The 14,384-nt window shown below is 38.7% G+C and overlaps 1 protein-coding gene across 1 annotated transcript in view; it reads right to left on the bottom strand.

The window, feature by feature from the left end:
• The window catches only part of LOC121517198 (monocarboxylate transporter 1-like), a 48,815-nt gene extending 38,033 nt beyond the window's left edge, over positions 1 to 10,782 (bottom strand). Inside the window, exon 1 of the mRNA XM_041798768.1 lies at positions 10,639 to 10,782. The gene's annotated coding sequence lies outside the window, so the exon portion shown is untranslated. The remainder of the gene's footprint in view (positions 1 to 10,638) is intronic.
• Positions 10,783 to 14,384: the final 3,602 nt, after the last annotated feature.

Genomic DNA, 14,384 nt, shown 5'->3' with positions numbered 1-14,384 from the left:
ACAAACACTGCCTTTACTAAAGCTGGAGTTACCTGAGAAATCCTAACTATTACTTTACAACCTTTCTGCTCTGGTTCCCACACACACTCAGATGACTTCACTCCTAATCATCACGTTGTAAATGTAGAACACTAGTAACTGTTTTAGAGTCAGTACTCTTATTATATCTGAGTATTTTTCAACCATTTATGTATGACATTAGCTGATTAATTATGCACTAATTTATCCCCTTTTTCAGCCTGTTATGCTTTCAAACAGAAGATTGGGCTGGACTGATGCCAGAACTCTAAACTTAGATGATTCTAGAGAATCTCAAACAAAAAGTAAATGCATGATTAAAAACCTTGGCAACAAAACTTTGAAGTCCTAAACACCCATTGTCATTTAACTTCTTATTTTGAAGCACCAAAATTGTTAGACTAACTCTTGCACATTGTCTAAAAAGCACAAAAACATCAGCAACATTTCCATATGGATTGTTTTATGCAAGGAAAGATGGTGTCAAGAGTTTGCTTTCAGTTTTTGATGGACTTTTGTTTTTAATCATCATTGTTTGAGTTATTCCTCTCCTGCAGCCCGGTCTTGTGAAACAGACGGAATTTTGTTTTTAAAGCTTTGGTACTTTTCAGTACAACTAATCAGTAAAATGACAAAGATGGTAATGTTTTAAACATGCAGTCTGCAAAAAAAAAAAAAAAAAAACACATGTGCACAACCTTAACTACAATCTGTTAGTTCCAAATGTTAAATTATTCAACTTAAATCTTTTTTTACCATTTATTTGTTATTTAAGCCAGTCAATCCAAGCATTTGCTGATTATTTGTGATCAAAGTTTGGACTAGGGATGCACAATGTCATCGGTATGTGAATTATGGCTATGGGCAGATAGGAACATTTCTGCCCATATTTACCACCAATATTTTGGCTGTTAAGAATTTATTAGCCGTAAATAGTGGTTGTGAAAACAACAAATTAGTGGAGTTTCAGGCTGGACCAACAGACCTGTGTCAGCTGAATTCCTTTTCTTTACTTATTACCATTCCCTGCACTTTAAAGTGTCAGCATCAATATCAGCTTCAATTAATTGGTAAATATTGAAGTATCGGATATCTGAAGAAATCCAATATGTGAGCTATAAACTCAGCCACTTTATTAGGTACATCTTTACAGCTGCTTAATAATACAAATAACTAATTAGCCAATCACATGCATGTAACCAGTTCTTTTAGGCATGCAGACATGGATATGATGATATGCTAAAGCTCAAACTGAGCCTCAATATGGAGAAGTAAAGTGATTTAAGTGACTTGTAATGTGCCATGCTTGTTGGCTGTCTAGCAGGTTTTCTTGTTAATGCCAAATTTTGACCCTATCACTTGAATATCACAGCAGAAATTGAGGGTAATCAGACCAGGGATGCTTTATCAGTCTTCTATAGTCCAATTTTGGCAAGCCTGTGTGAACTGTAGCATCAGTTTCATATTCTTAACTGACACTGGTAAAATTTCTGCCACAAAATGGACTTTTGCGACACAATCATGCCTGGTTTTACCACATGCATTGTGCTGTAGTGCACACACACAAAAAAACAATGCCGCCATTAGCTTAGCAGAGTGATATGCGACAGGTAACAGCTCAGTTTGAGTCCTCTTGGTATCGTGTTTTGCTCTGAGCCTCAGAAGCAGCCAGGAAACTGACCGAGCATCACCTGTTTAACAACAGCATCAGTTTGCAGAGCGTCTCTGCTGGCCTGTCTGCAGCTTAAACGCAACCTTGGAGCAGCTGTGCAATGATGCAATGATTCTTATTAGTGGGGATGCTGAGCATCCACACTATTGATATTCTGTCAGCCATTTGTTCATTCTTCCTCCGCGCCGGCTATCTCCTCCTTCATACTTTGTCATATCGACACGTTTAAACTTTAAAAAATTCAGTTTCTTTGTCATTCAACTGCTATGACTTTTCTCATTTCTAACTTTTATAATTTTTAAAACATGGCTATTTCCATGCTATTTTGAGCTATTTCTATGCTTTTTCAGCCATTGAATGCAATTGTCAGCTGCTTTTAGGCCCAAATCAGCTATTTCTATGCTATTTTCAGCTTATATATGGCTACTTTCAGCTATTTTTATCCTTTTTTGAGCTATTGAATGCTATTTTATGCTATTTTTATGCTATTTTCAGCTATTTTTGTCCTTTTGGCTATTTTCAGCAGTTCTTCCACAATTCAGCTCTTAGCATCCACATGCAAGTTCAGCTGAAATTGCAGTTTGATCTAGTTACAACTGAATTTCACTCATGATTAGCTTGTTTAACGTCTAAAATGGTTCAAAGAAACATACTGTCATGTTAATCAAGATTGGAGGAGAGGCTGTAACACTGTAGCCTCATACACTTGGTCCCTCGACTAAAAAGCAATGATAAACATTATCCAACAAGTTTTCATAATAAAATTATGTTTTTATTTTCTCAAATACTTTATTTTGAGGGCCTAGAACAGGAAATGGGGTGTTGTAAGTAGCAGTTTGACACACGTCAGCATGAGGGAAATGAAACTAAAAACTACAAGACAGTTACAATGTTGAAGAGTGGTTATTCAAGTTTCTATCAGCTTGAACCAGACTGGTCATTCTCTGCTGACCTCTGCCATCAACAATTACTTTTGCCAACTACATTTACATTTATGGTTTAAAAAAAAGAGACTGAGAAACTCTTAAATTATGTCTGCCTCCTCCTGGTTGGGAACTAACAGACAAAACAGAGTCTTAAGCAGCTGAATGGTTGCAAATTTGACAACAAATGTAAATGTGCCTAAGGCTTTAAGTGTAATTACTTTACTGTTTCAGGATTAGCTGACTAATCCAACTATAAGAGGGTTCAACTGCAGGATAATTATTGTCACAACAACAACTAAAGATGCTTTGTCTGTGTCTGTCCGGATTGTTTGCTTCCCCAAATTCTCAAGAAGTGCTCATAAAAGACCGGAAATTACAACTAGGCTTAGAAAACCGGTGGCAAGGTGGAGGGAAAAGGAAGGAAGAGGGGAGTTAGAATGGGAAATGTTCACTCTTGTCATCAATCACTTAAATTTTACAGAGTCATCATGACTGTGTGATTTCTTTAACCCCTGAAACTAAACTTTAACACACTAAAATACAGGGAAAAAAGCTCCTAGGACAATTATAAAACATAACACAACACCTTTTTCATACTCACTTAGCTTCTGGGCTCGAACACTAAAAAAAGGCCATTTGTGCAAATTTAAGTCCTATTACTAAGAATTATTTGTTCTCAACACTTAAACGGCTGTGTCATACTTGCTAGCTTAGCACTAATGAGCCTTTAAACCTCACAGGCATGATGTGGCCCCATACATCCTTCTCTCACACACAGTAATGTAATCCCGATTGCACGCACGGTTATACGTCCTCACCTGCTGCGACATGTGCCAGGCCACAACAAGAACACAAACAAAGAAACACATGGGGGAAGCTGGAGCAGAGACACTGAAGTGCACTGATTTCATGTTACTTCACTCTAGAAATAAAGAGCTCATTAAAAAAAATGTTCCAGTCTGTATCCCAGACTTTGACATGGCCTTTCATAAAACGGGTGTTTTAAGTATATTCTGCTTTTACTCGTCTTTCCTTGGCTTTCTTAAAACTAAATTCCTGGCGCCTTTGGTGGGGTTGTGTTTGCCAAGTTGACAGGAAGAGTCAGGATGGGAATTTGGGGTAAGAAGTACAGTGAGTATATATCACCGATTATATATAATTTATATAGATTATGCTTAGTTTTTACCTTGATACCTCAGAGATAGACCTGTCTGTAGTCCTGAGGTGTGCTGCTCATCAGTAGGGGTGTATAGATCCATCAGTGTGGATTGGTGCAACAACTGGCTGATAAATGATCTAGTCAAATCAACAGAAAGTCAAAATATGGATCTACAAGACTTTACAACAATCATGTACACAACTTCCCTGTCATAAATGTGAGATAACACACTCTATATGAAGGCAGCAAGAACCTGTCAAATAGTGAAATGTGGCTGATTAACATTTCAGATTTAAAGGCTTATGAATAACAGAAGGAATGAATGAAGGAGGCTTGGCAGAGATCGACAACCTCAGGCTCCAGACATCTGGTTCTACTTGTGGCTTTCCTTCTAAATCATAACCCCTCCTCTGACACACATGCAGACACTAAGAAAAAGCAGCTACAACCACCACTGATCTGTCTCCACTCATTTACTAGCCATTCCTCAAAGCCAAAATTCCTCTTAATTCTCTTATTACTAACCAGCTTTCTGCATATTACTCTTATGCACATCCAATACCAAAACACCTCCTCTGATCTGTGTCATCAAGCTGATCCATAAATTCCAGATAACAGGTTCAAAATCACCCACACAGCAGTAGGTGAGACAAGAGATAACATGGATAAAGGTTCACCCATGTAAATCTTTACTGGCACAACTTCCAACAGAAACAAGTCATGACAGTAAAGATTAGATATAACCATGAACATTGTACATTGAAGAACTACAAAGTACATCTCCTGCCAACAGCTAACCAAGCTGGAGCACCAGAGTATGAGCGAGAAACCATGACTGCATAGATTAGTTTCAATGCAGCACAACCCTGACGAGCCACTTCCTGAGAAAAGAAATATGTCGGCAACACCATGACGAAAGAAACTTGACCCAATTTAAATCCATACTCTGTTATGTAACACACTTAGGTCTAAATGCTGCAAAGAATATGTCTAAAGCTAATCATTAATTAATACAGGCACACTTAGCTATCAGTCAAACAGAGGTGTCAGAGTCCAGAGGATGACAGCCATGAAGCTGCAGCTGTACATATTTTATTCATTTACCATTTAAAAGGGTTAAACCACTGAACTCCAACTAAGGTGGATGTACCCTGGAATTAAAAACAAATCTTTTGAAGCACCATGGTATGGACAGAGAAGAGGGAATAAAGACACACTGACGCAGACTTTCGAACAATCACTATCAGCATCATGACATCTAGGTTACCCATAAGGGACTTAAGAAGCAACAATGACCCCTTAGTGACAGAAATGTGGTTTGAACCAGAGGCCTTAGATTCTCAAGAGTCTCCTTTTGTTTACGACGCACCAACATCAAGTACTCATGCTCATAAAAAGTTGCAGATGCTGCACACTGCATCATTTTGCAGCATCATGCATAGCCCTAAACTTATATCATAGTATTTGTCCTTTATTGCACATATATTGAAACAGGATATTACAAAATAAAAGAGATCCCACATTAAAATGCATGTTTAGGAGTTAAAATTCCCCTTCTGTGATGGCATACTGAGCTCATGTTTGAGCATAAATTCACAGGAAAGTTATCTTTTTTAGTGTCTGTAATCACTGCACCTGTTTTAAAATTCATTTCTCTCCTGCTGAGATGTGTCAAGATAATACTGACAACTCGTTTCCTGATGTGGGCGTTCACAATAAAAGCACTCAAACAAAATAACAACAGTGACGGAGCTACAGTGTTTAAAGCTGTTTCTCCAACCTTGTTTAATGACACAGCCCACTTCTCTGAACCATTGTGGGTTTAAAAGAAAAGAGTGATGACTTTAAACACACCTTTAAACAGTTTAAATCATAATTATATGAATCACTGTAGCGCCGGGGTCAGATTAACCGAGTTGATCCATTGCGGCTCATAGCTTGTGTTAAAGCTCCAAACAGGCTAACAGGGATGCTCTGCAAAGTGAGCACACTAGCTTTATGTTGCTGTTATTACAGACATTAAACTTGGAGAGGAGAGAATGCACATTTACCTCGTTTCTAAGCTCTATGTGAATTACACAGACACAAACAAGTAACATCATGTTTATCTTTACTGATGTTTGTAACCTGGACTCAGAGTGAGCTGTTGTCTATCACACATCACTCTGCTACATTAACAGCTGCATCTGTTATACCTGGTTCTTGCACTACTACACAACACATGCACTTATACAGATGATGACAGTGTTGCAAAAGTCCACTCCATGGCAGAAACTTTACCAGGGACAGTACTGATTCTGTTCTACCAGCCATCACTAGCTAGTCTCTCATTGTGTGAGCAGATAGATGAAGTTGGACTCATGTCTGCTGTTAGTGAAACCAGAGCCTATAGATAAGTGAGCAGTCACTGTTGATCTCTGGAGAACACTGGCACTAAATATGCCACCTGCCTAAAGATCAGCCAACAGATAAATTCACTTGCAGGAACTGGGTTTCAACTTAAAGAGGGCAGTTGCTATGCACATTTCTAACCCAATGTGTAGAATTTAAATATTTAAATGTCAAGATGTGGACCCTAAATTAACTACATTACTAAACACCCATACACATACCTGTGCGACATAGATCTGCTACATTTGTTTAAAATGTGTACTACTGTGTGTTTATTTCTTAATACTGTAATCATAATCACTATCTTATTATTGATCGTTATACATTTCTTCACACTGAGTCTCGTGCTTGTGTACCATGTAAACTTCTCCAACTGTGGGGTCAGTGGAGCTTATAAAGTTTATTTTCGTTCATGCCCTAACCAAAGGAAAACCTGAGCAGGTTGGATGTTTGCATGAAGCCATGTCCCATGCTTTCCTCTCTTTAGGTCACCCTGCAGATGGAAAATGACATAGCATTCACTCAGTGCAGCACCATTAGAGAATATTCCCCTGGTCACTGTCTTATTAATAGATAACAAGCTGTTCTGGCTGTTTTTAGGACAATGGGGGCTGCATGTGGTCCTTCCAATAAGCTCTGAACAAGCGTGCAGACTTGGTAGGGACATTTCCCCTCTGATTTCCAACAATACTGAACTGTCCCTCAGTCAAACATTAAATACAAAGTACATAAAATAAATTCGACCAGCAAATGACTCATTCATATAAGAAGAAGTTTGCTCGTTTGCTTTTGTTAACTGACTCTCAGATGCAATGGCATTCATTAACTTTACTGATAAATTTGAGTTATACAGAGTCACACCAGGTTTCATGATCAAATCAGCTTTTTCCATGTCTTTGTGGCCACATACATGCACATTTTCTTTCTGTGTAACTATATCTAGACTCAAAGCTGACAAAGTGCAGTAGGCCTGTGTATTAATATTACAAATACATAGCAATGCCCTGATGTTTTATTTATGTTGGGACGTGTGCACAGCTTGTTGGCACATAGCATAAAGCCCTAATGTGCAACATGCATCATTTCCTCTTATATATTGATAGCTAAATGATCAACAGCTCTATACTAACACAAAAACACATAACCAAGGTTATGAAAGGGTTTCAACATCCTGCAAATGTCTTGAAAAGGCAAAAATATCCACTGAATTAGAAAAAAGCAATCTTATTTGCATTTTTGCTATTAAGATACTAAGTTATACCCCAATATAAAGAATAACTGCACTAAATCATGCAAACACAGTTCAGTCTCAAGCAATGATGCGACCACACCACATCACCTAAATGTAGGTATTTGTTGTTTTTTTTTGAGAATTTCTACAGGACAGGGTGAGTAAACTGAACTCTGCTTCTCTGACTTTTTCAGTGCATGCTGATTACAACAAAGGACTAAGAAGTAAAATGGCTAATTTGATATTGGCTGCTTAAATCTTACACAAACTTAACTTAGTGGAGGAAGTACGACTGTCATTATACCAGAATCTTAAACTTTGATTAATTTTGCAAAATCGGGGCGCCGGTGGCCTAGCGGTTTAAGGCGCACCCCATGTACGCGGATGGCCCAGGTTTGAATCTGGCCTGAGGCTCTTTACCACGTCTCTCCCCCGCTCTCGTCCCTGTTTCCGACTCTATCAACTGTCCTCCGCTATCAAATAAAAGCGCAAAAATGCCCAAAAAGAAATCTTAAAAAAAAAAAAAAAAAAAGGCAAAATCAACAAAGACAGTCAGCTTCTGCATACTAAATATTGGATCATTTCTTGATTTGAATTACAAAGATATAAAAGAAAGACTCCAGTACACTTTCTAAATAGCACAAAAGCGTTGTTCACATACTGTAAAAAAAAAAAAAAAAGAGTTTTAAGCATCCGAAATAGGGACATGTCTAAATGTTAAGTGACACAAACTGCAGGCAAAGTCTTGAATTTTGTCTAAAATACGCTGAAACTTCAGAACTTTTAGGTTCTAAAGAAGTCAAGCATTTTCCAAACATCAGTCAGTCTTACCAGCTCAACCTCAGAACTTCAGGGAACTTTATAAAAATGAACAAGCTATCAAAAAAGGTAAATATTTCATTAAATAACTGACAAAGCTTGTATCTTGATTGGATTCATTTAACTATTACTATTTTCTGGTGTTAGTGTATGCTGATGATGTTGTGTTGTTGTAGGTTGCTTTGAATACGTTAAATAAGCAGGCAACATGCACAGTTTTTAAGGGATGCAAGATATCATATTTTTGCTGATATCAGAAATGCCAATGTTTACAAAATACATTTAACCAAAACTGTTCCTTAAATGTTGTTCAGACTAGGGCTGGGCAATTAATTGAAAATTAGATTAAATCGCAATATGGCCTGCTGGGGAAAAAAATCACAATTAGATTAATTTTGTACATTGTTCAGCCCTTGTTCAGACCTAAAACTTGTCCTTAAAAACTATTCAAAGTTTGAGGACTGAATAAATTAACACATTTATTCCTTAAAATACACTTTAAAGTGAATGGAATTATGATGAATAAAGAAGAGTTCATACAGCCAATATTTACAGCTGATATAGGCAGATTTTTATAGCCAAAATATTGGTAGTATTGGTACCCGATAAATTTTCATATCTGTCAATACAATAATTCACTTTTTAAGCTATTAACTGCCAATACCAGTTTATGATTATGACTAGACTTGCCTGATAAATTTAGAAGTACATCATAGCTGGACGTTCATGTCAGTATAAAACACAACTAGGCAATCACTTGCCATTGTTTTTGGGCGATTTCAACAGTTTGCAGGATTCTGCACCAACTCACTTTGCACATTTTTACCAATTAATTTCTCTCATTTGCACTGAATGTTTTATTGTTTGAAATATGGAAATATGGTGAGCACTAAATGAGGTCAAAATGTGATGCTCTATGATTTTTTTTTTTTTTTTTTGATACTGTGATGTTGATATTGAGTATGTTTAAAAAATAAATAAACCTCTTGAATCCGAATCCCGTTTATCTGCAACTTAATGAGACATGTTTGTTATGAATCCAAGCTTAATCAAGTTTTTTTTTCCCACTTAACAAGAAAGAATTACTTTGAGGATAGCTGAAAGAAACCTCAAGTTTTATGTGACTGCATGAAAATGGCATGTAGCATGTACACATGCAAAGGGAGAAAGAATTCCTTGTTTGCATGTAATAGTTTTTCTTATCTAAATGTAAAGAACTCAGGACTTTGATGTGTTGACATAAGAACTTAAGTTAACATGGGGAACATGTTTGTGTTATTATCATTGCAAGAAGGCAAGACTGAAGCAAATTATGAGATAAGATCACTTAAGCTGTTCCAACTGCTTAAAATTTAAAGAATGGGACAAATATATATATATATATCTTTACTATAAATGTATTACACCTTCATTTATATTTTCAGAATCCAATGGAAATAGTAGCTAATGCTTATAACAGCAATTTTATCAATCCCATTATCATATTATACTTACATTTCTAGATTTTAAATAAATCCATAATACACATATTTTGTTTTTTCATGTTCTGATGCAATAGTTCTTTATGTATGGTTTTGTATTTACATGTCAGGTTGAACTCCTTTATTGCCGATTTCGTCACATTTTTTCTATGTTAACACGTTATTGATATTTCAAATTGACTTGCAGGCCATATTGAGTGAGGAAGAGGGCAGCATAACCCTAACCCTAACCCTAACCCTAAGCCTGCTGCTATAAAGATAAAACTCATTTATTGTGCTGTCATTGTTGAAGTTCAAGACTGCCTGTTAAAGGACCACTTTGCCCCCTGAATGAACAATTAGCCCCCTCTGACATTGACACCAAACGTACACCCTTGGCTCTGACCCTCACAGAGAGCCAGCATGTGAAACTCATTGAGCTCTGTGCAGAGTAGATAGCACATTAGAGGCCGCGGTCACATGCACTGCTGTGCTAAGTGGAAATCAAAGCTCTGGCTGAGGATCTCCTCCTCTGCTCTCCCTCTGTCTATAAGCTGGCTGGGGTTTGGCTCTATGCCGACCCCACTCGCTGTGTGTCCCCGGGCGACAAGCTGTCACACACGGCAGCACCGGCCGGTCGGATGCGGGCAGCAGCCTGCCTCACATGTGAATGTAAAAATAGCGCCAGCATCACGCCACACTGAATGAAACGTCAGTTCAAAACTGCCCTATAAACGCCGTTAATTCAATCATGTGCGCCCTGTCGTAAGAAAAGAAAATAATAACTGAAGCGAGTAGGAAAGGCGAAGCTAATGAAGGAAAATGAGATAGCTAATTAACGAACTTGGCTGCTCAAGTTGGGATAGGAGCTGAATTAAAACAGCCGTTTAATTCAGCAGCAGCCTCTTTGTTTCGATACAGCACGCGAGGACGGTTGGTCCACCGTGTAGTCGTTCACTCACCGAGCTTCTGTCGAGGTTCTATACGTCCGGGAGAGGTTCAGACGGGCTTCTGTGAGAGCGTCGTCCGGGGTGTCCTTGTTCTTGACAATGGCTACACGTAGATCCACCAGCGGCTCAGGGTACCAGACTGGAGAACTTCTGGGATGGTGATGATGACATTCCAGCCAACGCGCATGCGTACGAGAGCTCGAGCTCCAGTAGAGGAATCTGACTAGAGTCTGCACGTGCGTATTGAGGGGAAGAGAGTCGAGCTGTTGAGCTGTTAGGTTTCACAGTACGGCTCAGACAGGGCTGTACTGCGTGGTGGAGGAAGCAGCTAAAACAGGAAAAAGTAGCGATACCTTGTAAAATTCTTCATCACATACGAAAGCCTTACATGGAAAAGTTTCCGCCTGTTTATTCATCAAATGTACGTAAAACCACGTATTTTAGGTCCATTTTCATAGTGTATTTTAGTTAAAATAGGTAGTTGTTGGAGCCTACGTCGACATGATTATTTTTGTCTTTGTGTAGTCTAAAAGCTGCCTCAAAGTAAATGCAAGGATTAATAGGAACTGTTTTAAACTAATGTTCCTGAAGAAATACAGCATTTTATCAGGGCAATATACCCAAAGAACCAATTCTAAAAGTTTTAAATTAAGAGAAATATCCCTTTTAAATGTTTATAGATAAGCAGAAGTTGTCACATCAGTGTTGTTTGTCATTGAGAATTCACCTTCTATTGTGTGTCTCCAATGACAAACAACCTGGGTGGAGACTAATTGTATAAAGAGGCTAATGCAATCCAGTGTAACAGCCCTGCAACTGTGTTGCTTTCTACATGAAGGATGTGTCAGTGGTTTTGACCTGATTAAAAATATTCTGTCAAACATCAATATAAACTGGCTTTATTAACATTAATTTATCGAGTAAAGTTTCTCTACAGCATTGAAGAAAACTGCTGATTATTGTTTTTCAGTTTCACTTTTTAAATGTCATTTTAACCTGTTTTTATTCCTCTTTGCCAATGAAAAATGCACATTCAGCTAGTTTTATTCTGAAAAAAAGAGTTTCAAAATAGTACATGTGGACTTTTTTGTCCTGTCACGTCAAAATTTAAGATCTTATCAAAATGAAACCTCAAATTAAAATACAAAGAGCTTGTTGTGTTTAAATCATTCATATATTCATTATTCATTATGTATTATTCATATAATACAGATCAAGACCAAGTGAAGGTTTTTGACCCTGTATATAACCAGCTCTAGAGAGCTTTAAGAGCAGTCTGTTTGTGTGTTTTTGCCTTAAGCCCAGTTCAGACAAAAGATTTATGATGCTACAAGTTTATTTTCAGGCTCAATTATGCTCTACAAAAATAGATCTGTGCATTTTAAACTTTACAATCATCACTGCCCTCATACTTACATGTGCCTGTTTTGATGTAGGTTCAGGTCAGGCCAGGTATGGAAGCATATGCCCCACATTAGCCTTGGTCCTGTACTTCTCTGGCCTCCTGATGGCCACTCTTCGGGCCTGTGCCAGGCCCATGCCCCATCCCTCCAGGTTTCCTCCCAGCTGCCCCTCCATGATGCAAGCAGTCATCCCTAGCATCTGGACCAGCCCACCAGGTCCTGGGCACCCAGTATGCAGTGAGCTGGATCAGGCCCAGGAAGCCAACCTAGGTGCCTGTAAAAGCACAGCTGCCATTCTCGCATCAGGCAGCTGACCCTTCCCATCCCTGGTCTCCTGAGCACGTCAGCATTAGACACACAGTCTTGCCAGCGGTACCCAAAGATGTGCCGAAGAGATGTTTTCCCAGTTGGCGCCTGTGGCCATCACTCAACATTCAGGCCTCACAAGAGTATAGTAATACCAGAAGGACCAGGGACCTTAAGACTTTGTCTGCATGCTCAGATACCAGGAACGCTACACTGTCTTGCTCAGCAAACCCATCGCCCTGTGCATGAGTCCAAGTCTGCATTGAAAAAACACGTTAAATTCTCTTGCATCTCACTAACCGAACTCAGTCAAAAAACCCATAGACATCCAGATGAAAGAACAAGAAGTAGTAAAATGCTAGCTCACTTCTGCATTTTAGGACTCAATCCTGCACCACTTTATAGCACAGAGAGTGAAAATTAGACTACTGTCTGCCAGCGCTGATGGAAATGATCTGCCGCACAAACTTTCCAGTGATCAGTAAACAATTTAGCATCTGTATGACTAAAATAAATAATGTGTAAATAAGGTTAAAAGATATTACTCTGACATTGATATAACTAAGCCATAACCAGGAGTTAAAACGGTCTGAGACTGTGGCACCATTACACATGACAGTAATGGTCAGAAATCCAGTGGGAGTGGGCGTGATTAAGAAAAGAGTCCCACACAGGACGCTAGTCTTAATTAATCCAAGCCTGAGCTTTAGCATTTTTGTGTTTATCTGTGCCATAAAATTTTGTCTCAGTGCTTCAAATGTGATGACAAAGAAATTAGTCATGAGCAGGAATTCTACAGCCTGATGTTACACATTATCAAGATTATTAAGATGGTAAAACAACAGTGTATGTGCAGCACTGTCCTTCTTGGAGAGATGGATTTATTGTGCAGTCACTTGAATCGCTTTAACTTGAATGACTGTGAGAGTCAGTAAAATGATAGATTGTCTTTCCCAGTCGCAGCAGTGTTGCAGTTTCAGAATCTTGCAGAGCAGATGTGAGTTCCAGCTCTTCTTGTTTTGAATCTTCCGTCTGAACTGGGCTTCAAAAGTACAAATGAGCTCCGCCTCACCCCCCTCGCTCCTCTGTAGGGTGTGCAGACATGAGTAAAGCTGTGTGTTTTCATGGCTACGGGTGGACATACCAAGTGAGGGTCAGGTATTGTTGTAGCGCCATATTTTGATGTCAGTCACAGTGAGTGAAGTTGCTAACCTGACTGATTTAGATTCTGGCAGTGCAGTAATGCCTTCATCTTACAGCCTGAAGGTTCCTTCTTTGATTCCCCATCAGACAGGCCCTTTCTATGTGGAGTGTGCATGTTCTTCCTGAGTGGGCTTGGGTTCTCTATGAGACATCTCACAGTTTGAAAACATGCGTATTGGGTTCTCTCTTCTCTGTGATTGACTAACATCCAGTCCAGGCTGTACCCCACCTTCATGCCTAAAGACAAGGGATCAGCTCCAGCCCCAAACAACCCTGAACAGGACAAGCAGTATAGTTGAAGGTGGATGGTAAGATAACGTAGCCTACAGTTTAATCATCACCTCTATTACTTGAAAAAATTACAAGCTTCAACAGTGCAATAGCAGAGCACGTCTTTGCAGGGCGTGTTGGACTCTATTGCACAATATTTTACACTTGCGCTGTCTCCATTGATGAGTTATGTGTTGTAATCCTGCTCTTTCCCTCCTCACCCTTTTCTCAGCTACATAGTACAGGGTAATTGTAAAAATGGGAAGTTACTCAAGGTCAAGATTGGGTGTGTTGCAGAAAGAAAATGATTTTTAAATCAAATGCTGCACTCTGACCCTTTTATCAATGCTGGCTGTCACTGTAATCACAGGGAGCAGTAATGATATGTAATGTATAGACTTCGAATATTATATCTCTTGAAGCAGCCTTATGAAAACATTAAGCATTCATGCTATGTCAGAGTGGTTAAGAAAAAAAGTCATAAAAACTATTATGAAAGTTGGCAAAAAGTAGTGGACTTGCAGAGTTCTTTACTGCAGATGAAAACAGGAAAAAGCAAATGTGTTGATTTATTTA

Source organism: Cheilinus undulatus, linkage group 11 (assembly GCF_018320785.1).
Source record: "Cheilinus undulatus linkage group 11, ASM1832078v1, whole genome shotgun sequence".
NCBI lineage: Eukaryota > Metazoa > Chordata > Actinopteri > Labriformes > Labridae > Cheilinus > Cheilinus undulatus.
This window is presented reverse-complemented; position numbering and strand designations above follow the sequence as displayed.